The sequence below is a fragment of the Ovis canadensis genome, chromosome 21, assembly GCF_042477335.2.
Source record: "Ovis canadensis isolate MfBH-ARS-UI-01 breed Bighorn chromosome 21, ARS-UI_OviCan_v2, whole genome shotgun sequence".
Taxonomy (NCBI): Eukaryota; Metazoa; Chordata; class Mammalia; order Artiodactyla; family Bovidae; genus Ovis; species Ovis canadensis.
Window position 1 is genome coordinate 54,270,817 of NC_091265.1, and position 20,565 is coordinate 54,291,381.

A 20,565-nucleotide genomic window follows, 5' to 3' on the forward strand; every position below is an offset into this window, starting at 1 on the left:
AGGAGGAATTCAGAACCCAGTAACCAGGAGGTGGGCAGCGTGCACACGACACAGGAGGGACGGAAGAAGCACTGGGAAAAGAATAGCACCTACCTGAGGGACAGACCTTCTTGAGTCTTCTGGTTAAACTTGGAGGTCATGTAATTCCTGCTCAAATTCCTGCTCCATATGTGGAGGGGAGAGAGCTGTACTCACTGATGAGTCATAGGGAGAAGGAAAGTCTCCCCAAGAGGCCCTTTGATTCCACTTTAAGAGTGGGCATTATCCGAAGCCAGAGAGCAAATGGCAGATCATCCAAAAGATGACCTACTTTAATGATATTTAAAATAGTACAAAATTTGTCTTAGAGTCCTGGAATATCTAGTTCCCAGAGTTTGTTTGGAGAGATGATTCATCAGCCTAATTTGGGTTTCTGCTGAGGAATCTACAAGCTTCCCCATTGGTAACTTTTGACTTATAACTACCTGATCTCATCCCACAGAACCCAAATGATGTAAGTTCCAGGGGGCAAGGCCTCTAAGACCTCGTGTCAAAGCAGTTGTGTGCCAAGTAGTCTACCACTCTCAGCCCTGAGCCCAGGACCCATGAACATCACCAGACAGTTACATCTCCCTGCCGACCATCATCCTCAGCAACAGCTACCTCTGAGCCACTTGTCCAGTGATTGGCATTGAGCCTCAATCTGGAATAAGTGTTCTGGAGCAAGTCCAGTCTCCCTCATCCAAGAGATGGGAAACTGAACCCTGCGTTGTACGACTCACATTAAGGCTGCAGGTAAGTTAGTGAAGACTTGGGACCCAAGAACTCTGGTTCCCATGCTAGGAGACTTCCAGGAAGGGAAAGATGACAGAAATCTCAATTGCATCCACTGCTGGGTAGCTCTAAGATGTCTGCAAGCACCAGAGTGGAAGCTTCTTTCCCATTGCCCTTCAAATCTGGTTCTGATTTTAGCAGCAGACCTGCCTCCGTATTGGAGCAGGAAAGCAATATTCAAGGCTGTTTCTTCTTGGTTCCAGGCACAGTGGGAGAGCCCCAGCTGTAGTGACTCTAAGAGGCAGTCCTGCAGGTGGTGACTGACTCATTCCCAACTCAGATCCCCAGAGCTCCAGCTCCTCATTCACACAACACAGAACCTTGGTTGATTGGGTAACATGAACCTGCATTCACAGCGAGAAATTTTCTCTTAGCCTTCTGGTAACTTAGATATGTGCCTTATGTTTTCTCAGGGAACCACTGACTGAGGGAGGTTGGAGTCTAAGACTAGCCTGATGCAGGTGATGTGTTGTCTCTTTGATGTTCCAAATACACCTTGGAGATTCAAAGGCCTTGAGAGAATTACAATCACCCTTATATTTTGTAGGGACTTTGCTTTACAAATCTAGTTGGAGGAAAAGGACAAAAACATAGGACAAAGCTGGACATCTTTGGGTCCCAGCTGACTGTGAATTGAATTCCAGACACCAGGCTTCTGAGCCAGGTGCTGATGTTATGCACAAGCCACCTTTGAAGACGCAAAAGAGGAAAGAGTTTTGGGCAGAGACCAGTGTGGTCAAAGGGCCATGGGAATCACATGGGGCAAGATTAAACAAAAGTCATTACTTGTTTCTTTGCTATCAGTTCCTTGGCGTTTTCACTCCTGAGACCAAGTATATGGAGATAGTCAGAGGCATTGGTGGTGCCCCTGGCAGGTGATGCTCCTGGGGATAACCAGTTTATGGACACATCCCTGAGTCTAGAGCATATTCAGCCTCATGATAGCCCCAGGTTCTCCCTTCTTGAGAAGGCTGACTTGCCTCATTGCTGCTAACTCATAACTGAAGCATGGGATGAGGTCATGGAGGGTAGCCATTTATTAAACTTGGTTACCTTGGACCTTAGCAGGGGCTACTTACCACATCTACAATGTTTTTCTCCCAGGTTTTGCATGGCCAGGTCCTTCTCAACATTTACCATCATCTCAAATGGGTCTCTCTCGGCTTGCTTTCCCTGGCCACTGCACTCTCACAAGTGCAGACCCTCACCCAAAAAGTACCTAAACCCTTCCCTCCATCTAAACAATAATTATACTTACCAAAGTGGAAAGGTGGGAGAGGGATAAATTGAGAGTTTGAGATTAATATATGTATACTACTTTATTTAATACACAATCAACAAAAACCTACTGTACAGTACAGGAATTCTGCTCAATAGTCTGCAATATCCTGTATGGGAAAAGAATCTAAGAAACAATGGATACATGTGTATGTACAAGGGATTTAAATTCCCATACAACTAATATTAATGAAATGTTTTAAATCAACTCTCCTCCTATATAAAATAAAACCTGAATTTTCTTTTTAACAATGCTTACATGTAGAGACCAATGGGGTTCTTTAAACTCGCAGGATTTCAGACATGATGCAAGAAACGGCAGACCGGTTGCAAAAATCTAGACATTATCTGAGGTTGCATTTTCCTGAGCTTTGGTGTCTTTTGCTTCTAGTGTCACCTTTGATTTGTCTTTGGAGATTCTAATACAAGGGCTTGGAGACACCAGTTAGGTGTTAGTTGAAGGATGAGAGGAAGGCTCTAGTTGGAGAGTGAAATCCCAGCTCCCTAGACTTGGGTTGGGGCACGTTTGAGGCACAACTTACGTCCCAAGTTCCTGTGAAAACAGGCTGTACCTTCCCTCTCCATGACTTGCATGATATCAGACCCAGACTGGTTTCATCCTTTTTCATGTCCTACATTCCATGAGACCTCACTGACTTCCCTGGGAGATTTTTTTTTTTTTTTGAACACTATGTCTTCATTGCGGAGAAGGCAATGGCACCCCACTTCAATACTCTTGCCTGGAAAATCCCATGAACGGAGTAGCCTGGAAGGGTGCAGGGGGTCGCTGAGGGTCAGACACGACTGAGCGACTTCACTATCACTTTTCACTTTCATGCATTGGAGAAGGAAATGGCAACCCACTCCACTGTTCTTGCCTGGAGAATCCCAGGGACGGCAGAGCCTGGTGGGTTGTCGTCTACTGGGATGCTCAGAGTCAGACACGACCAAAGTGACTTAGCAGCAACATCAGGTCTTCACTGCTGCTTGGGACTTATCAATTTTCAGCGAGCATAGTCTATTCTGTAATTGCAGTACACTGGCTTTTCATTCCTGTGCTTCTCTTGATGTAAATTACAGCCTCTAAGGCACTCAGGCCCAGTAGTTGCGGCCCACTGGCTTAGTTCCCCTGGGGCATTTGCAATCTTCACAAACCAGGTCTCAAACGCATATCTTAAGCACTGGGTCAAAAGGGAAAACACTCTGGGAAAAATTCGAAATAAATCACTTTTACATGAAACTTGGCACCATGGCCTATTTATGAGGAGACTGATGGAGGATTGTCCCTGCTTCAGGTAACCTCCTGAGATCAGGACTGATTCATGTTCCCCTCCTAAGAATTCCTACAGGATCTTGAAGCTGTCTTGCCATGAGGTTTTGTTCTTGCTTCAGTTTCTGAATCTCACACTAGAGCACAGCTTCCAGAGAACAGGGCTGTCACTTGACTCAATTCTAAGTATACATCAGTAGATATTGTCTCATTCAGACCCTAATGTCAAGACAATGCTAACACAAAGTTCAGTTATTCTATTATGAGTGTTAGGTTACAGGTTCAACGACTGTAATCAAATCCTAAAAAAAACCAAACAAACAAAAAAAAAAACAAAAAAAACACACAAAAAACCATTGTTTTAAATACAATACAATTTGAATTCTCTGTCATATAATGTTAGTGCAAGTTTCTCCACAGAGATGAGGGCCCAACTTCTTTCTTGTCACATCTTCCACCTGTGCTACTTACCTCTGGTCTAACATGGCTGCTCCAGCTCCTGTCATTACATCTGCCTTCCAGCTAGTGGGACAGAAAATAATACTTCCATTTGGAATTGACATATCACCTCTACTCAAATTCCACTGGCCGAAGTATCTTCCATGGTCATGACAAACCTGGGGGTGGTGGGCACACAGAAGGGCAAGGGAATGTGATCCTACTTCAGAACATTCATGATGAGTAACAAGGACCACCACCTTTCATTCAAGTCTCTGTAATTCATTCTTCTTTGGTTCTCACCACACAGATCTCAGCCTGTTTTGGCCTGCAGATATGGATATGGATGACGTTATAATAAAGGACATGGCTCAGGCTGTACAAATATGGAGAAAACAAGAAAGGAAAGAATATATAAAAGTATAAAAATTCAAAATCCAAAGGAAAGCATGCTTATAATCATACTTTTGCTTTATACAATATAGGCATAATGGTTGATGAATCAATTTATAAAATAAAAAATTAGCGAAATGCAAAATATAAAAATATTCACTAAAACAAACCAAATAATAAAGTTATATCATATTAAACATATAGTAGTAGCAGGATTAAGTTTGAATGCACATTACAAAAAATTAAAACAACAATTACTTTAGCAAGATTAACTTGATTTTTCTCTCTCACTGAAACAAATCTGGAGGTGGGCCAACCAGAGCTTGGGTGGTATCCATCTCCTAGGTTACATGATTGTCCAATACAACTGCAGGAGTTCCAGCCATCACCATTAAAATTCAAGTTGCAGTTAGGAAGAAAGTAGGGAAGGGAAGAGTCCCATCTCTCAGCTAAATCAGCTCCTTAAAACCAGTCTTCCAAGAAATTTCTCTTATAGATCTGCTTGAATTTCTAAGTCGCCAGTCATGACTAAGCACAGGTGGGTAGGAAGTGCAGTCCTGTAGCTACTGGACTCATTGTTATATAACATACTATTTTCAGTTTTGAAATAGAAGCAGAGAATAGATCATTTTGTAGGTAGACCCTAGTGCCTGCCTTAAAGAACAAAATAAAACAACAACAACAAAAAAAGAATGAAATAGGCTGAATGGCTGGGCACAGTGTGGGAGCCAGGAGAAAGGAGCAGCAATGAGAAACAGCTAGATGGATCTGAACTGTGCTCCAGAAAATAGAGGCAAACTGGTCAGTAATGATCTTCTAAGGACTGAAGTGAGGATTATACATACCACATGACCCTATTTGTCTTGAAAAGTGCTTTTTCAACCCAGGTCCTAAATCTCTCTCAATTCTTCAGCTTCTAAATACCTTCTTTTTGTTACCTCACATTCTGACCTACCTGTCTCACCTTCCTTATTTCTGTTCACATCACTTCTCCATGTAATCCACCAGCATTACAAGATCCAGTATTGAGAACTTAGCAACACTTTCTAGGAGTGGATCGAAACACAATGACTATTCCTACTTTAGCATTTGTTTGTCCCGATCAAGGTCTTTTGAAAATACTGAAATCGCAAGAATTATGGAGATCTCACGTTTCCTCTAAAATCCCAACCAAGAATGTTATTTCCTTTGACCTGGAGGGGATGTGTTCACTTTTGTATCCACAGGTCTTAGAAGAACAGTAAGTCCCCTGTATATGAATGAGTTACATTTCAAAAGGGTATTCAAAATCCCAATTTCTTCATAAATCCAGCAAAGTTACTTAGGTAGCCAACTAAGACAAATGGCTATGTATTACTGTAGTTTATTAGCTTTATGATCTTTTTCACACAAATATTACATAATAAACAAACACAAACAATAAAAGAAACATTTTTCATCTTGCAGTACCTGGATAGGGCATGGCAACCCACTCCAGTATTCTTGTCTGGAGAATCCGCATAGCAAGAGGAGCCTGGCAGACTGAGGTCCATATGTTGAAAATTCAGACACAGCTGAGCAACTAAGCACAACTTTAAAAATAGACTAGTAGTACCATCTACATTACCACTGCATTTATGCTTCTTTTCAGAAAGCGTAGGCTTGACATAAAGTCCTTCACTCTTTACACCATACAGTTCTGTACAGCAAAGTACACAAATGCACACCAACTTGTCTTGGATGTGCCCACGACAAAGTGAGTCAGTTCTGTGAACTAACTGATGTGATTGCACATGAAAATGCACTTTTACATGTTTGAAAGTTTTCAACTTGAACGTTTCTATGTAACAAACTTGCTAAACAGGTTTTCAGTGAATGTATGTAGTGAAGGAACAAGAGTGGAGAGTAAGGAGCTGCCTGTTCTTTCCTTTTTGGGTGTATTATGGCCACTCTGAATAGGAATTTCATTGGGTGAGACTGAGACCTGGTGTATGGGAACATGGCTGCAATTGACAGAGAACCAGCATCCCAGGAGGTAGGACAAGAGCCGTGGTTGGTTGAAAAGAGCCAAGTGTGCAAAATAGGAGAAAACAAGTTTTCACTGGTTTATGTGAAAGACATGCAAATGTCATCTGTCTTTGTGTGTAGTGATTGAGCTGTGGTTTAGAGGAGCAGTCCCTGTTGCCCAGGATGAGCAAGAGAGGAGAAGAGAGAGGAGACTGAACCGTGAAAATCAAACATGAATATCCAGTATTGTCTGTGTGTGTCAAGTATGTCTAGTGTTGATAAGATATAAGTCCTGTCAATTTATCTGCTCCCTCCTGAGAAGAATTAGAGTTGTAAAAGAGAGAAGGTCTGCACTATGCTAGCACCTTCTTCTGTCCAGTGAACATTCATTTCTAATGCCATTTCTTTATGAACAGAGGATGTACTTTATATGATTGAAGTCTTCTAATTTACTGTTCCATATAAAATTTTGGTGTTGTTCTGTGCCCAGGCACATGGGGCCCTGGCACCTGGCAGGCTCTGTTTCAGCTGCACAGTGCAGTGTATGGGGATGTCCGGGTTCACCTCCGAGGGATTAACTCTAGTTGGGTTTAATTCAATCATCTTGCTCTTTATCTTCGGTTTTTCCCATGTTCCTTTTTCCATGTCTCTTTTTATCCCTGACTTCTTTGCGACTGAGTAGTTTTTATAATTCCCTTTTATAGACTTTGTCACTTATTAACTGTAACTGTTTTATAAGTAGTTTTAAGATCCATGTTATACTCTTTTATTTGCCAGTCTATCATTATTAAATATGATCATTATTAAATTATTTATTCATTTGTCATTTCTTTATTTGTACTGTGTCTTAGTGTGGGATGCAGGATCTTCCTTGTGGTAGGGAATCTCTATATGAGGAGGACACGCTCAGTATTTGTAGCATGTAAACTCTATTTGAGACATGCAGGCTTAGTGGGTCAGTGGCATGTAGGACCTTAGTTCTCTGGCAAAGGGACTTGATACTTTGATACTTGCAAGTGCTTTGCATTGCAAAGCAGATCCTTAACCACTGGACTACCAATGAAGTCCCTATGTTTACCTTTTAATACGTATTATATGTGTATCATCTTGGGTACTGTTCATTCCCCCTGTAGATTCAGTTTTCATTTGGTTTTAAATTCCTTCTGACTTGAGATCTTTTTCTCTCAGCATTTAAGATGTGGCGCCAGTGTCCTCCAGCTAACATTGTTTCATTTGCCTAATCTGCTGTCATCCCCATTTTTTCTTCTACTGTGTCTGTTTTGCCTTCTGATTACATTTCTTTGGTTGATTGTCTTAAACCATGAATTATGATGTGCCTTATATAGTTGTCATAATTCTTGTCCTTGAATTAATTGAGTTTCTGTGTTAATAAGTTTAAGCTTTCATCATACCTGGAAATTTTTCAACCAGTAATTATGAAGTTCTTTGCTCTATTCTCCTGTCATTCACTTCCTGTGGGATCCCACTTATATATGTTTTAGCACTCTTAAAGTTACTTCAAAGGTCTCTGATGCACAATTAATTTTTTCCCACAGTCTTTGCATTTCTATTTTACATGTCTATTTAACATACTCAATATTCTTCAGTTTCATGAATGTAGGGATTATTGATGTAGAGGCACCTTAATGTCCTTCCCTGCTAATTATGTAATACATATTTTACTTGTGTTTTTGCTAATTGATTTTTCCCTCGTTATGGATATTTTCTTGCTCTATACACATCTGGATTTTTTTCTTTTTAAATTTATTTATTTATCTTAATCAGAGGATAATTACCTTATAATATTGAGATGAAACTAGGACAAATATTTTCACAATTTATATGGAAATTTTAAATTGGATTGTGAATGTGCTCACTTGACCTTTGGATACTGGATATTTTTTAATTTTTTATAAATTATTGCTTTCACTGTTTGCAAACACCATAAATTTCTTCGAAACAATTGCATTTTTTTGAAGGCTTGCTGTAAAGTTTTGTAAGCTGAGATGGAGCCAACCTTAGACCAGGTTTACTATTCGCCACTAGCAAGGCAATATTGTCTTCAGGGCCCTATTGATCTCATGGGAATTATGACTAATTTCAGGGGCAGTCCTATGATGGCTGAAGAATAGGACAGGGGGACCAATTTCTCCCTCAACAAACTCATCAAAAGAACATTTGAACACTGAGTAAATGCCACAAATAAACTTCTGAATGCAGGCAGAGGATGTCAGGTACCCAGAAAACAGCCCATTGTCTTTGAAAGGAGGTAGGAAAAAATGTAAAAGATAAAATAAGGGACAATGGAGGTAGGGATGGAGATCCAACCCAGGAAGGGAGTCTTAAAAAAGAGAAGTTTCCAAACACCAGGAAACATTCTCACTGGCGATTCTGTGATGAGCCTTGGAACCTCAGAGGGCAACATAACTTAGAGGAAAAATAAATAAATAATTTAAACCCACAGATTACATGCCCAAGGATAACTCCCAGCAGAGAAGCAGCACAGACGCCTGCATCCGACACTAGCAAGAGGGGGCTGGGCAGGGAGGTGCAGGCTGCATTGCTTAGAGTAATGAAGGACTGGGCTTGAATGCCCCATAGGACAATCTGAGGGAACTAACTTGAGATAGCAAACCAGACCCTGTGGTAGCTACCTCATTGCAAAGCCCTAAACTAAGACACCACCAGGCCTGCTCACTGAACAAAGGAGCAACCAGAGGTAGCCGGCTGCGGACTGGCCCATACCCTGCCAGGGACAGGGGATGGAGGCCAGCCAGAGCCGGAAGAGAGTAATCGCGGCCCCAGAGAGGCATCATCTACCTACCAAACTGCAAGCAGGCTTCGTTGCTAACCAAGACTTCTTGGGATTCTGGACTGTCAACATCTGCCTGAGAAGGTGTGCCGGTTATACACCCCGAAAACCGAGTGGCAGGGGTGGGAGAAGCGATAAGTCACAGCAACTGTGCTCACCAAACCACCTGGTCACCCGAGCGGCTCAGACCTGAGAAGGGCACAAAACGCAGGCCCAACAGAGTCTGTGCCTTTGAGGAGTACCCGAGTACCTGAGCCTGAGTGGCTTAGACCTGGGAAGTGCATGCAACTCAGGGCCTGCCTCAGAGAGTTCCCCACAGAGCAACCTAGAGCCTGAGCCGTGTAGACTGGGAAAACACACACGCCATGAGCAGGGGCAAACCCAGTGTGCCCGAGGCACTGGGAGCACTCCCCAAACATGCCAGTGATATTTGTTTGCAGTGTTCCTCCTTCCTCACAACACAACTGAACAAGTGAACCTAAAAAACTGTCTACCACCCCCTCCTTGGGTCAAGGTAGAAATTAAACACTGAAGAGACCAGCAAACAGAAGAAGGTAAAACAGAGGGAACTGCCCTGGAAGTGACAGGTGCAATAGATTAAAACCCTGCAGTTAGCACCAATTACATAGGAAGGGTCTATCCATCTTGAGAAGTATAAGCTGGATCAAGGAACTATCTGAAAGTGAACTGACCCCAAACTGTCCACAAGAACACCAAAGAAAGTCCTAGATTTATTTTACCATTTTCATCATTTAAATTTATTTTATTTTATTTTAAGTCCTCTGCTACTCCATTAAATTTAATTTTTATAAACTAATATAACTTTGAAAAAAAAGACCCTATTTCTTAAAGTATACTTCATATATATATATATATATATATATTGCATTTTTGAGAATCCAAACTTTACTCTAGATTTTTAATCTTTCATTTTTGGTATTTGTTATCAATTTTGTACCTTTAAGAACCAATCTTCAGTAATCATTTTTACTTCAGAACAAGATCACTGGCCTGATTGCTCTCTCCCCCTTTGGATCTCCTTTATCTCCACCAGGTCACCTCTATCTCCTCCCTCCCCCTTCTCTTCTTTGCCAAACTCTGTGAATATCTTTGTGTGTTCTGGACTGTGGAGAACACTTAGAGAACTGATTACTGGCTGGAAGTGTCTTTCTCCTTTTGATTCCCCCCTTTATCTCCCTGGCCACCTGTTTCTCCTTCCTCCCTCTTCTCTTCTCTGTTTAACTCTGTGAACATCTCTGAGGGATCCAGACTGTGGAGAGCACATAGTGAAGTGATTACTGGCTAGCTTCCTCTCTCCCCTTTTGATTCCCCCTCTTCTCCTCCTGGTCAGCTCTATCTCCGTCCTCCCTCTTCTCTTCTGTGTGAAAATCTGTGAATATCTCTGAGGGATCCAGACTGTGGAGAGCACATAAGGAAGTGATTACTGGCTAGCTTGCTCTCTCCTCTTTTGATTCCCCCTCTTCTACTTCTGGTCACCTCTATCTCCCTCCTCACTCTTCTCTTCTCCATGTAACTCTGTGAACCTCTCTGGGCGTCCCTCACTGTGGAAAAACTTTTCATCTTTAACCTAGATGTTTCATCACTGGTGCTGTATAGATGGAGAAGCCTTGACGCTATTGTAAGAATGAGACTGAAAAGCAGAGGCAGGAGGCTTAAGTCCAAATCCTCAGAACACCAGAGGACTTCTGACTCCAGGGAACACTAATTGATAGGAGCTCATCAAACACCTCCATACCTACACTGAAACCAAGCACCACCCAAGGGCCAACAAGTTCCAGAGAAAGACATACCATGCAAATTCTCCAGCAACACAGGAACATAGCCCTGAGCTCCAATATACAGGCTGCCCAAAGTCACTCCAATCCCATTGACTTCTCATAACTCATTACTGGACACTTCATCATACTTCAGAATGAAGAAATCCAGCTCCACCCAACAGAACACCGTCACAGGCTTCCCTAACCAGGAAACCTTGATAAGCCACCCGTTCAACCCACCCACAGAGAGGAAGCTCCACAGTAAAGATAACTCCACAAACTTCCAGAATATGGAAAGGCAAACTCAAACACAGCAATATACACAAGAAGAAGATACAGATAAATACCCACCAGTTAAAGGAACAGAATAAATGTCCACCAAATCAAACAAAAGAGGAAGATATATGGGATCTACCTGATAAAGAATTCCAAATAATGATAGTGAGAATGATCCAAAATCTTGAAAACAAAAGGAATTACATATAAATAGCCTGGAGACAAGGATTGAGAAGATTCAAGAAAGGTTTAACAAAGACCTAGAAGAAATAAAAAAGAGTTAATATATAATGAATAATGCAATAAATAAGATAAAAAAACACTCTGGAGAGAACCAAGAGTAGAGTAATGGAGGCAGAAGACAGAATAAGTGAGGTAGAAGATAGAATGATAGAAATCAATGAAACATCTAGGAAAAAGAAAAATGAATGAAAAGAAATGAGCATAATCTCAGAGACCTCTGGGATGATGTTAAATTCCCCAACATTTGAATCATAGGAGTCCCAGAAGAAGAAGACAAAAAGAAAGACCATAAGAAACTACTTGAGATAAGAGCTGAAAATTTCCCAAAGTTGGGGAAGGAAATAACCACACAAGTCCAAGAAACCGAGAGAGTCCCAAAAAGGATAAACCCAAGGAGAAATATCCCAAGACACATGTTAATCAAATTAATAAAGATCAAAGACAAAGAACAAATATTAAAAGCGGCAAGGGAAAAGCAACAAATAGCACACAAGGGGGTTCCCATAAGCATAACAGCTGATCTTTGAATAGAAACTCTTCAGGCCAGTAGGGAACAGAGGACATATTTCAAGTGATGAAAGGAAAAAACAAAACAAAACAAAACAAAACAACCTACAGCCCAGATTACTGTACTCAGCAAGGATCTCATTCAAGTTTGAAGGAGAAATTAAAAGCTTTACAGACAAGCAAACGCTGAGATAATTCAGCGCCACCAAACTGGCTCTGCAACAAATGCTAAAGGATCTTCTCTAAACAGGAAACACAGAAAGGGTGTGTAATCTCAAACCCAAAACAATAAAATAAATGGCAATGGGATCATACTTATCAATAATTACCTTAAATGTAAATGGGTTAAATTCCCCAAACAAAAGACAAAATCTGGCTGAATGGATGCAAAAGCAGACCCCTACATATGTTGTCTACAAGAAACCCACCTCAAAACAAAGGATACATACAGACTGAAAGTGAACGTCTGGAAAAAGATATTCCACGCAAACAGCGACCAAAAGGAAGCAGTAGTAGCAATACTCATTTCAGATAAAATAAACTTTAAAACAAAGGCTGTGAAAAAAGGAAAAGAAGGACCCTACATAATGATAAAAGGAACAATCCAAGAATAAGACATAAAAATCATAAATATAAATGCACCCAACATAGGAGCACCACAATAAGTAAGACACATGCTAACAAGTATGAAAGGGGAAATTAACAATAACACAGTAATAGCGAGAGACTGTAATTCCCCACTCACACCTATGTCTAGATCAACTAAACAGAAAATTAGCAAGGAAACACAAACTTTAAGTGATACAATAGATCTGTTAGGCCTAATTTATATCTATAGGATATTTCACCCCAAAATAAAGAATTTCACCTTTTCTCAAGTGCACACGAAACCTTCTCTAAGATAGATCGCATCTTGGACCATAAATCTAGCCTTGGTAAATTCAAAAAAATTGAAATTATTCCAAGCATCTTTTCTGACCACAAGCAGTAAGATTAGATCCCAACTACTGGAGGAAAACTGTAGAAAATTCCAACATATGGAGGCTGAACAACAATCTGATGAATAACCAACAAATCACAGAAGAAATCAACATATCCATAGAAAAGAATGAAAATGAAGAGCTAACACCTATCCTACTCAAACTCTTCCAGAAAATTGCAGACGAAGGTACACTTACAAACTCATTTTATGAGGTTACCATCATCCTAATAGCAAAACCTGACAAAGATGCCACAAAAAATAGAAAACTACAGGCCAATATCACTGATGAACATAGAGGCAAAAATCCTTAACAAAATTCTAGCAATCAGAATCCAACAACACATTAAAAAGATCATACATCATGACCAAGTGGGCTTTATCCCAGGGATGCAAGGATTCTTCATATCCACAAATCAATCAATGTAATACACCACATTAACAAATTGAAAAATAAAAGCCATGTGATTATCTCTATAGATACAGAGATAAAAACTCTTAAGAAAGCAGAAATAGAAGGAACATACCTCAACAAAATAAAAGCTATATATGACAAACCCACAGCAAACATTATTCTCAATGGTGAATATTGAAAGAATTTCCCCTAAAGTCAGGAACAAGACAAGGGTGCTCACTCTCACCAGTATTATTCAACATAGTTTTGAAGTATTGGCCACATCAATCAGAACAGAAAAAGAAATAAAAGGAATCTAAATTGGAAAAGAAGAAATAAAACTCACTGTTTTCAGATGGCATGATCCTATATAAAAAACTCTAAGGATCCACCAGAAAATTACTAGAGCTAATCAATGCTTTAAGGTTTAGTAAAGTTGCAGGATATAAAAGCAACACACAGAAATCACTTGTATTCCTATACACTAATAATGAGAAAATAGAAAGAGAAATTAAAAGGAAAATTCCATTCACCATTGCAACGAAAGAATAAAATACTTAGGACTATATTTACCTAAAGAAACTAAAAGCCTATATATAGAAAACTTTAAAACACTGGTGAAAGAAATCAAAGAGAACAGTAATAGATGGAGAAATCTACCGTGCTCATGGATCAGAAGAATCAATATAGTGAAAATGAGTACACTACCCAAAGCAATCTATAGATTTGATGCAGTCCCTATCAAGCTACCAATGGTATTTTTCACAGAACTAAAACAAATAATTTCACAATTTGTAAGGAAATACAAAAACCTTGAATGGCCTAAGCTATCTTGAGAAAGAAGAATGGAACTGGAGGAATCAACCTCTCTGACTTCAGGCTCTACTACAAAGCTACAGTCATCAAGACAGTATGGTACTGGCACAAAGACAGAACTATGGAACAAAATAGAAAGCCCAAAGATAAAACCACACACCTATGGACACCTTATCTTTGACAAAGGAGGCAAGAATATACAATGGAGAAAAGACACTCACTTTAGCAATTGGTGCTGGGAAAATTGGTCAACCACTTGTAAAAAAATGAAACTAAAACATTTTCTAACACCATACACAAAAATAAACTCAAAATGGATTAAAGATCTAAGCGTACAACCAGAAACTATAAAACTCCTCAAGGAGAGCATAGGCAAAACACTCTCTGACATAAATCACAGCAAGGTCCTCTATGATCCCTCTCCCAGAATATTGAAAATAAAAGCAAAAAGAAAACAAATGGGACCTAATTAAACTGAAAGCTTCTGCACAACAAAGGAAACTATAAGCAAGGTGAAAAGACAGCCTTCAGAATGGGAGAAAATAATAACAAATGAAGCAACTGGCAAATAATTAATCTCAAAAATATACAAGCAACTCCTACAGCTCAATTCCAGAAAAATAAACTGCCCAATCACAAAAAAAAAAGGGTTAAAGAACTAAACAGACATTTCTCCAAAGAAGACATACAGATGGCTAACAAACAGATGAAAAGATGCTCAACATCTCTAAATATCAGAGAAATGCAAATCAAAACTACAATGAGGTACGATTTCACACCAGTCACAATGGCTGTCCAAAAGTCTACAAGCAATAAATACTGAGTGAAGTAAGCCAGAAAGAAAAACACCAATACAGTATACTAATGCATATATATGGAATTTAAAAAGATATTAATGATAACCCTGTATGTGAGACAGCAAAAGAGACACAGATATATAGAACAGTCTTTTGCACTCTGTGGGGGAAGGAGAGGGTGGGATGATTTGGGAGAATGGCAGTTAAACATGTATATCATCATATGTGAAATGAATCTCCAGTCCAATTTCAGTGCATGATACAGGATGCTTGGTGCTGGTACACTGGGATGACCCAGAGGGATGGTATAGGGAGGGAGGTTGGAGGGATGTTCAGGATGAGGAACACATGTATGCCCATGGAGGATTCATGTCAATGTATGACAAAATCAATACAATATTGTAAAGTAATTAGCCTGCAATTAAAATAAATAAATTTATATTTTTAAAAAATGAGTAATTTTCATGCTGGTGGGTGGGGACAAAAGTAGACTTCATGCAATTTGAGACTCAAAGATCGTTCCCTATAATTCAGAGCAGTAATATCAACTCTCTGCTGAAAACTGGAAGGGTATCTCCTGTACCTTCCTACAGTTCTCTGTAGGTAGCTCTCTCCTGTGAACTCTAACTATATAGAGTCATAAATCACTCTTCTTTGGGAGACTGTCTCTGCCTAGTTACACCTTCCATGTATGTGTTGGAAACTATTTCTAGAGTTGAGCCAATTGTAGAACTCTCCTTGCTTGCTCCCCGTCTCAGGAACCCATTCTATGCTGCCAGATGTTTGACGTAAAACAATGCTCTTTCATTTGTCTTTTCTACTTTGGAATTATTTGAGACGGGAGGATAAATGTATCTTTTGCTCCTCTATGTCTACCAAAATGAAGGTCCCCCTGCAATCAGAACTCACTGAATGCCTTGTGAATGCTAGGCACTGACCTCTGTGCATGGGTGCAAACTTGATTGGGGATATGAATTGGGGCCTTAGGGAGCCCCAGTCTTGCTGGAGAAACATGCCAATTACAAACAGCATTTGCTATGTGGTATGTTCAGTTCAGTTCAGTCGCTCAGTCATGTCCGACTCTTTGCAACCCTATGGACTGCATCATGCCAGGGCTTGCTGTTATTCACCAACTCCTGGAGCTTGGGCAAACTCATGTCCATGGAGTTGGTCATTCCATCCAACCATCTCATCATCTGTCATCCTCTTATCCTGCCTTCAATCTTTCCCAGTAACAGGGTCTTTTTTATGAGTAAGTATTTCAAATCAGTTGGCCAAAGTATTGGAGGTTCAATCTCAGCATCTGTCCTTCCAATGAATATTCAGGATTGATTTCCTTTAGCATGACTGGGTGGATCTCCTTGCAATGCAAGGGACTCTCAAGATTCTAGTCCAACACAACAGTTCAGAACCGTCAATTATTCATCACTCACCATTCTTTATGGTGCAACTGTCACATCCATACATGACAACTGGAAAAATTATATCTTTGATTATACTGATCTTTTTCAGCAAAGTAAGGTCTCTACTTAAAAAAAAAATGTATAGGTTTGTCATAGTTTTTCTTCAAATGTGCAAGCATCTTTCAATTTCATGGCTGCAGTCATCATCTGCAGTGATTTTGGAGGCCCTGAAAATAAAGTCTCTAACTATTTCTATTGTTTCCCCATCTATTTACCATGAAGTGATGGGACCAAATGCCATGATCTGCATTTTCTGAATGTTAAGTTTAAACCAGGTGTTTCACTGTCTTCTTTCACTATCATCAAGAGGCTCTTTAGTTCCTCTTCAATTTCTGCTGTGAGGGTGGTGTTTTCTGCATAGCTGAGGCTATTGATATTTCTCCCAGAAATCTTTATTCCAACTTTTGCTTCATCCAGTTGGGCATTTCACATGGTGTACTCTGTATATAAGTTAAATATGCAGGGTGACAATATACAACCTTTATGTACTCCTTTCCCGATTTGGAACCAGTCTGTATTTCCTTATTCAGTTCTAGCTGTTGGTTCTTAACCTGCATACAGATTTCTCAGAAGGCAGGTAAAATGGACTGGTATTCCCATCTCTGTAAGTTTTCCACAGTTTGTTGTGGTCCACTCAGTCAAAGGCTTTTGCATGGTCAATAAAGCAAAAGTAGGTGTTTTTCTAGAATCCTCTTGCTTTTTCTATCATCCAACGAATGTTGGCAATTTGATCTCTGGTTCCTCTGCCTTTTCTAAATCCAGCTTGAACATACGGAATTTCACAGTTCATGTACTGTTGAAGACTTGCTTGGATAAATTACTTAGGTAGCATGTGAGATGAGTGGAACTGTGAGGTGGTTGAACATTCTTTGAAATCCCTTTTTTTGGGGACTGCAAGGAAAATGACCTTTCCAGTCCTGTGGCCACTGCTGAGTTTTCCACATTTGCTGGCACATTGAGTGCAACACTTTAACAGCATCAACTTTAAGGACCTGATATAGCTTGACTGCAATGCCATCACCTCCACTAGCTTTGCTCTTAGTGATGCTTCTGAAGATCCATGTGACTCCACATTTCAGGATTGTCTAGCTCTAGGTGAGTGATCACATTACCATGGTTATCCGGATCATTAATATCTTTTTTGTGCAGTTCTTCTATGTATTCTTTCAACCTCTTCTTAATATATTTTTCTTCTGTTAAGTTCATCACATGTCTCTCTTTTATTGTGCCCATCTTTGACTGAAACATTCCCTCCCTATCTCTAATTTTCTTGAAAATATCTCTAGTTTTTACCATTCTAATGTTTTCCTCTATACTCTTTGCACTGATCACTTAGGAAGGCTTCTTCTTCTTCTTCTTTTTCTTTTTTAAAATCTTTTCTTGCTAGTCTTTGGAATTCTGCATTAAGATGGGTATGTCTTTCTTTTCAACTTTTTATTTTGCTTCTCTTCTTTTCTAAGTTATTTGTAAAGCCTCCTCAGGCAACCATTTTGCCTTTTGCATTACTTTTTGTTTGGGATGATCTTGATGTGGTATGTACAGATCAAAAAACCAAGATCATGGCATCCAGTTCCACCACTTCATGGCAAATACCTGGAAAAACAATGAAAACAGTGACAGACTTTATTTTCCTGGGCTCCAAATTCACTGCAGATAGTGACCACAGTTGTGGAAAAAAAGAAAAAAAGTCGCTAGCTCCTTGGAAGTAAAGCCATGAAAAAGCCGACAGCATACTAAAAAGCGGAGACATTGCTTTATCAGCAAAGCTCTGTATAGTCAAAGCTATGGTTTTATCAGAAATCAAGATGGGATGTGAGTTGTTACAAAAGAAAGCTGAGTACCAAAGAATTGATGCTTTTAAACTGTGGTGTTGGACAAGACTCTTGAGAGTCCCTTGCACTGCAAAGAGATAAAACCAGTCCATGCTAAAGGAAATAAGTCCTGAATATTAATTGAAAGGCCCAATGCTGAAGCTGAACCTCCAATACTTTGGCCACCTGATTTGAAGAACTGGCTCATTAGGAAACAGGCTGATGCAGGGAAAGATTAAAGGCAGAAGGCAAAGGGGAAGACAGAGATGAAATTATTGGGTAGCATCATCGATTTGATGAACATGAGTTTGAGCAAGCTCCAGGAGCTGATGATGGACAGGGAACCCTGGAATGCTGCACCTCATGATATAGCAAAGAGTGGGACATGACTGAGAGACTGAACTGAACTGATGTACAGAGGATATCAGGGAGCAGGCAGAAGTCCTTAGGGTCCAGTCAAGCCTGTGGCCCTGGTGGAAGTGGTGAAAGATTTAGGTGGAAGGGGAGGCTTCCCATCCTCTGGTGCTGCTCCTTGAATCCAAGGCAAGGAGCACAAGATTTTGAATGTATTACCAAATATTATTTTCTTAAAACAAACAAACAAACAAACAAACAGACAAACCTGTTTTCTACAGGAGTGAGAACTTTGACTGAGTCTGTTCTCTAGATTTTACTGAGGGATGTGGAAGGGATCTGGAGTGGGCTGAGTCTGCAAAAGTTAGGTGACCAACTGCTGGAGGCCCAGGCTTATGGTAGATATTCTGCATTAGATGGAAAACAAATCCAGAGAAAAAAGTGTCCCTTCTGGAGTGTACATGCCAGTGCATTACCTTTTTTCATCAGATCACTTCAGTGGTGTTTTGGGGCAAGCAAGTATACATGATGGGTGATTTGCTTTTGTCAGTTCCTGTGGGTAGTTAAATGACTAAATGTTTGGTTACTTCATTGCATGGTTGGAATTATGCTTGGGAAAGAAAGCTAGATGAAATCCACACATATTTTGTCATTAAACAGCAAGTGAAGGAAGGTTATTAAAGCAAATATAGGTAATTTAAACATGAGGGGCCAAATGGGGAAAGATTCATTTAACAGGCTAAGATTGGACTATACAGGTTGCATAGTTGTTGCTATGACAGTAGCCATAACAGCTACTTGTTGCTATGCTGGAGGTTTGGGAAACTCACCAGAAACCAAGAGCTTTTATGACATTCCTTGCAGTGTGATTTCAGGGGAGAAGTAGTTGAAAAGGAAAGGCTGACTTGTAAGGTTAAGAAGGGAGTAATCTGAGACAGTAATCATTAGTTCTTCTGTGAGCCCAGAAAAGAGAAGCATTGACTCAGTCAGAGTTCTGGGTGAGGGTTCAGAAATAGATGTCTGAACATCTACTGGCTTCAATATTTAGCCTTGGGGATGGCAGCCATAACCTCTAAACAGAAGATTTCCTTCTCCCAGGTGGCAGAATAATTCATACTTGTTCCAGACTCATGAACCCAGAAAGCCCTCTCAGGGCCACTGGCTCTTTGCAGGCACACATGCAATATAGAAGGTGGAATTATCATCATGGTGCCCATTTTCCAGATGTGAAGACTTAAATCAAGTAACTCGATCAAGCTCACACAGCTAAACATATGAAAAGCCAAGCACAAACCCAGGGTAACAGGCCTCAAATAGTGTGTTTTTGCTCCACACCCACTGGAAGTGGTGGGTGGTGATCTGGAAGCAATGCTTAGGCAGAAGCAAACAATATTCACGTTTAAAATGAAGAAAGTAAGGAAAACCACTAGAACATTCAGCTATGACCTAAAGCAAATCCCTTATGATTATATAGTGGAGTGAAAAATAGATTCAAGGGAGTAGGTCTGTTAGACTGGACAACTATGGATGGAGGTTTGTAACATTGTATGGGAGGTGGTCATCAAAACCATCCTCAAGAGAAACAAAGGTGACAAGGCAAGGTGGTTGCCTGAGGAGGCCTTAAAAATAGCTGAGAAAATAAGAGAAGTGAAAGGCAAAGGAGAAAGGGAAAGATATATCCAATGGAATGCAGACTTCCCAGCGAATAGCAAGGAGAAATAAGAACGTCGTCATAAGTGAATAATGAAAGAATTAGAGGAAAACAATAGAACTGTAAAGAATATAGATCTCTTCAAAAACAGTGGAGATACCAGAGGAAAACTTCATGCAAAGATGGGCACAATAAAGGACAGAAAAGTCAAAGAACTAACAGAAGCAGATGAGATTAAGAAGAGGCAAGAAAGCACAGAAGAACTATACAAAAATCATCATAATGACCAGGATAGGGATGATGCAGGGGTCACTCACATAAAGCCAGATATACCAGAGTATAAAGTGAAGTGGGCTTTAGGAAGCATCACTATAAGAAAAGCTAGGGAAGGTGATGGAATTCCAGCTGAGCTGCTTAAAATTCCTAAAGAAAGAGGCTGTAAGTATGTTGCATTCAATGTCACCAAATTTGGAAAACTCAGCAGTGGCCACAGTGCTGGAAAAGAT

The 20,565-nt window shown here is 40.1% G+C and overlaps 1 pseudogene; it reads right to left on the reverse strand.

The window, feature by feature from the left end:
- Positions 1–3,095: 3,095 nt before the first annotated feature.
- LOC138426645 (pregnancy-associated glycoprotein 1-like) overlaps positions 3,096–20,565 on the reverse strand; it is a 67,105-nt pseudogene continuing 49,635 nt past the window's right edge.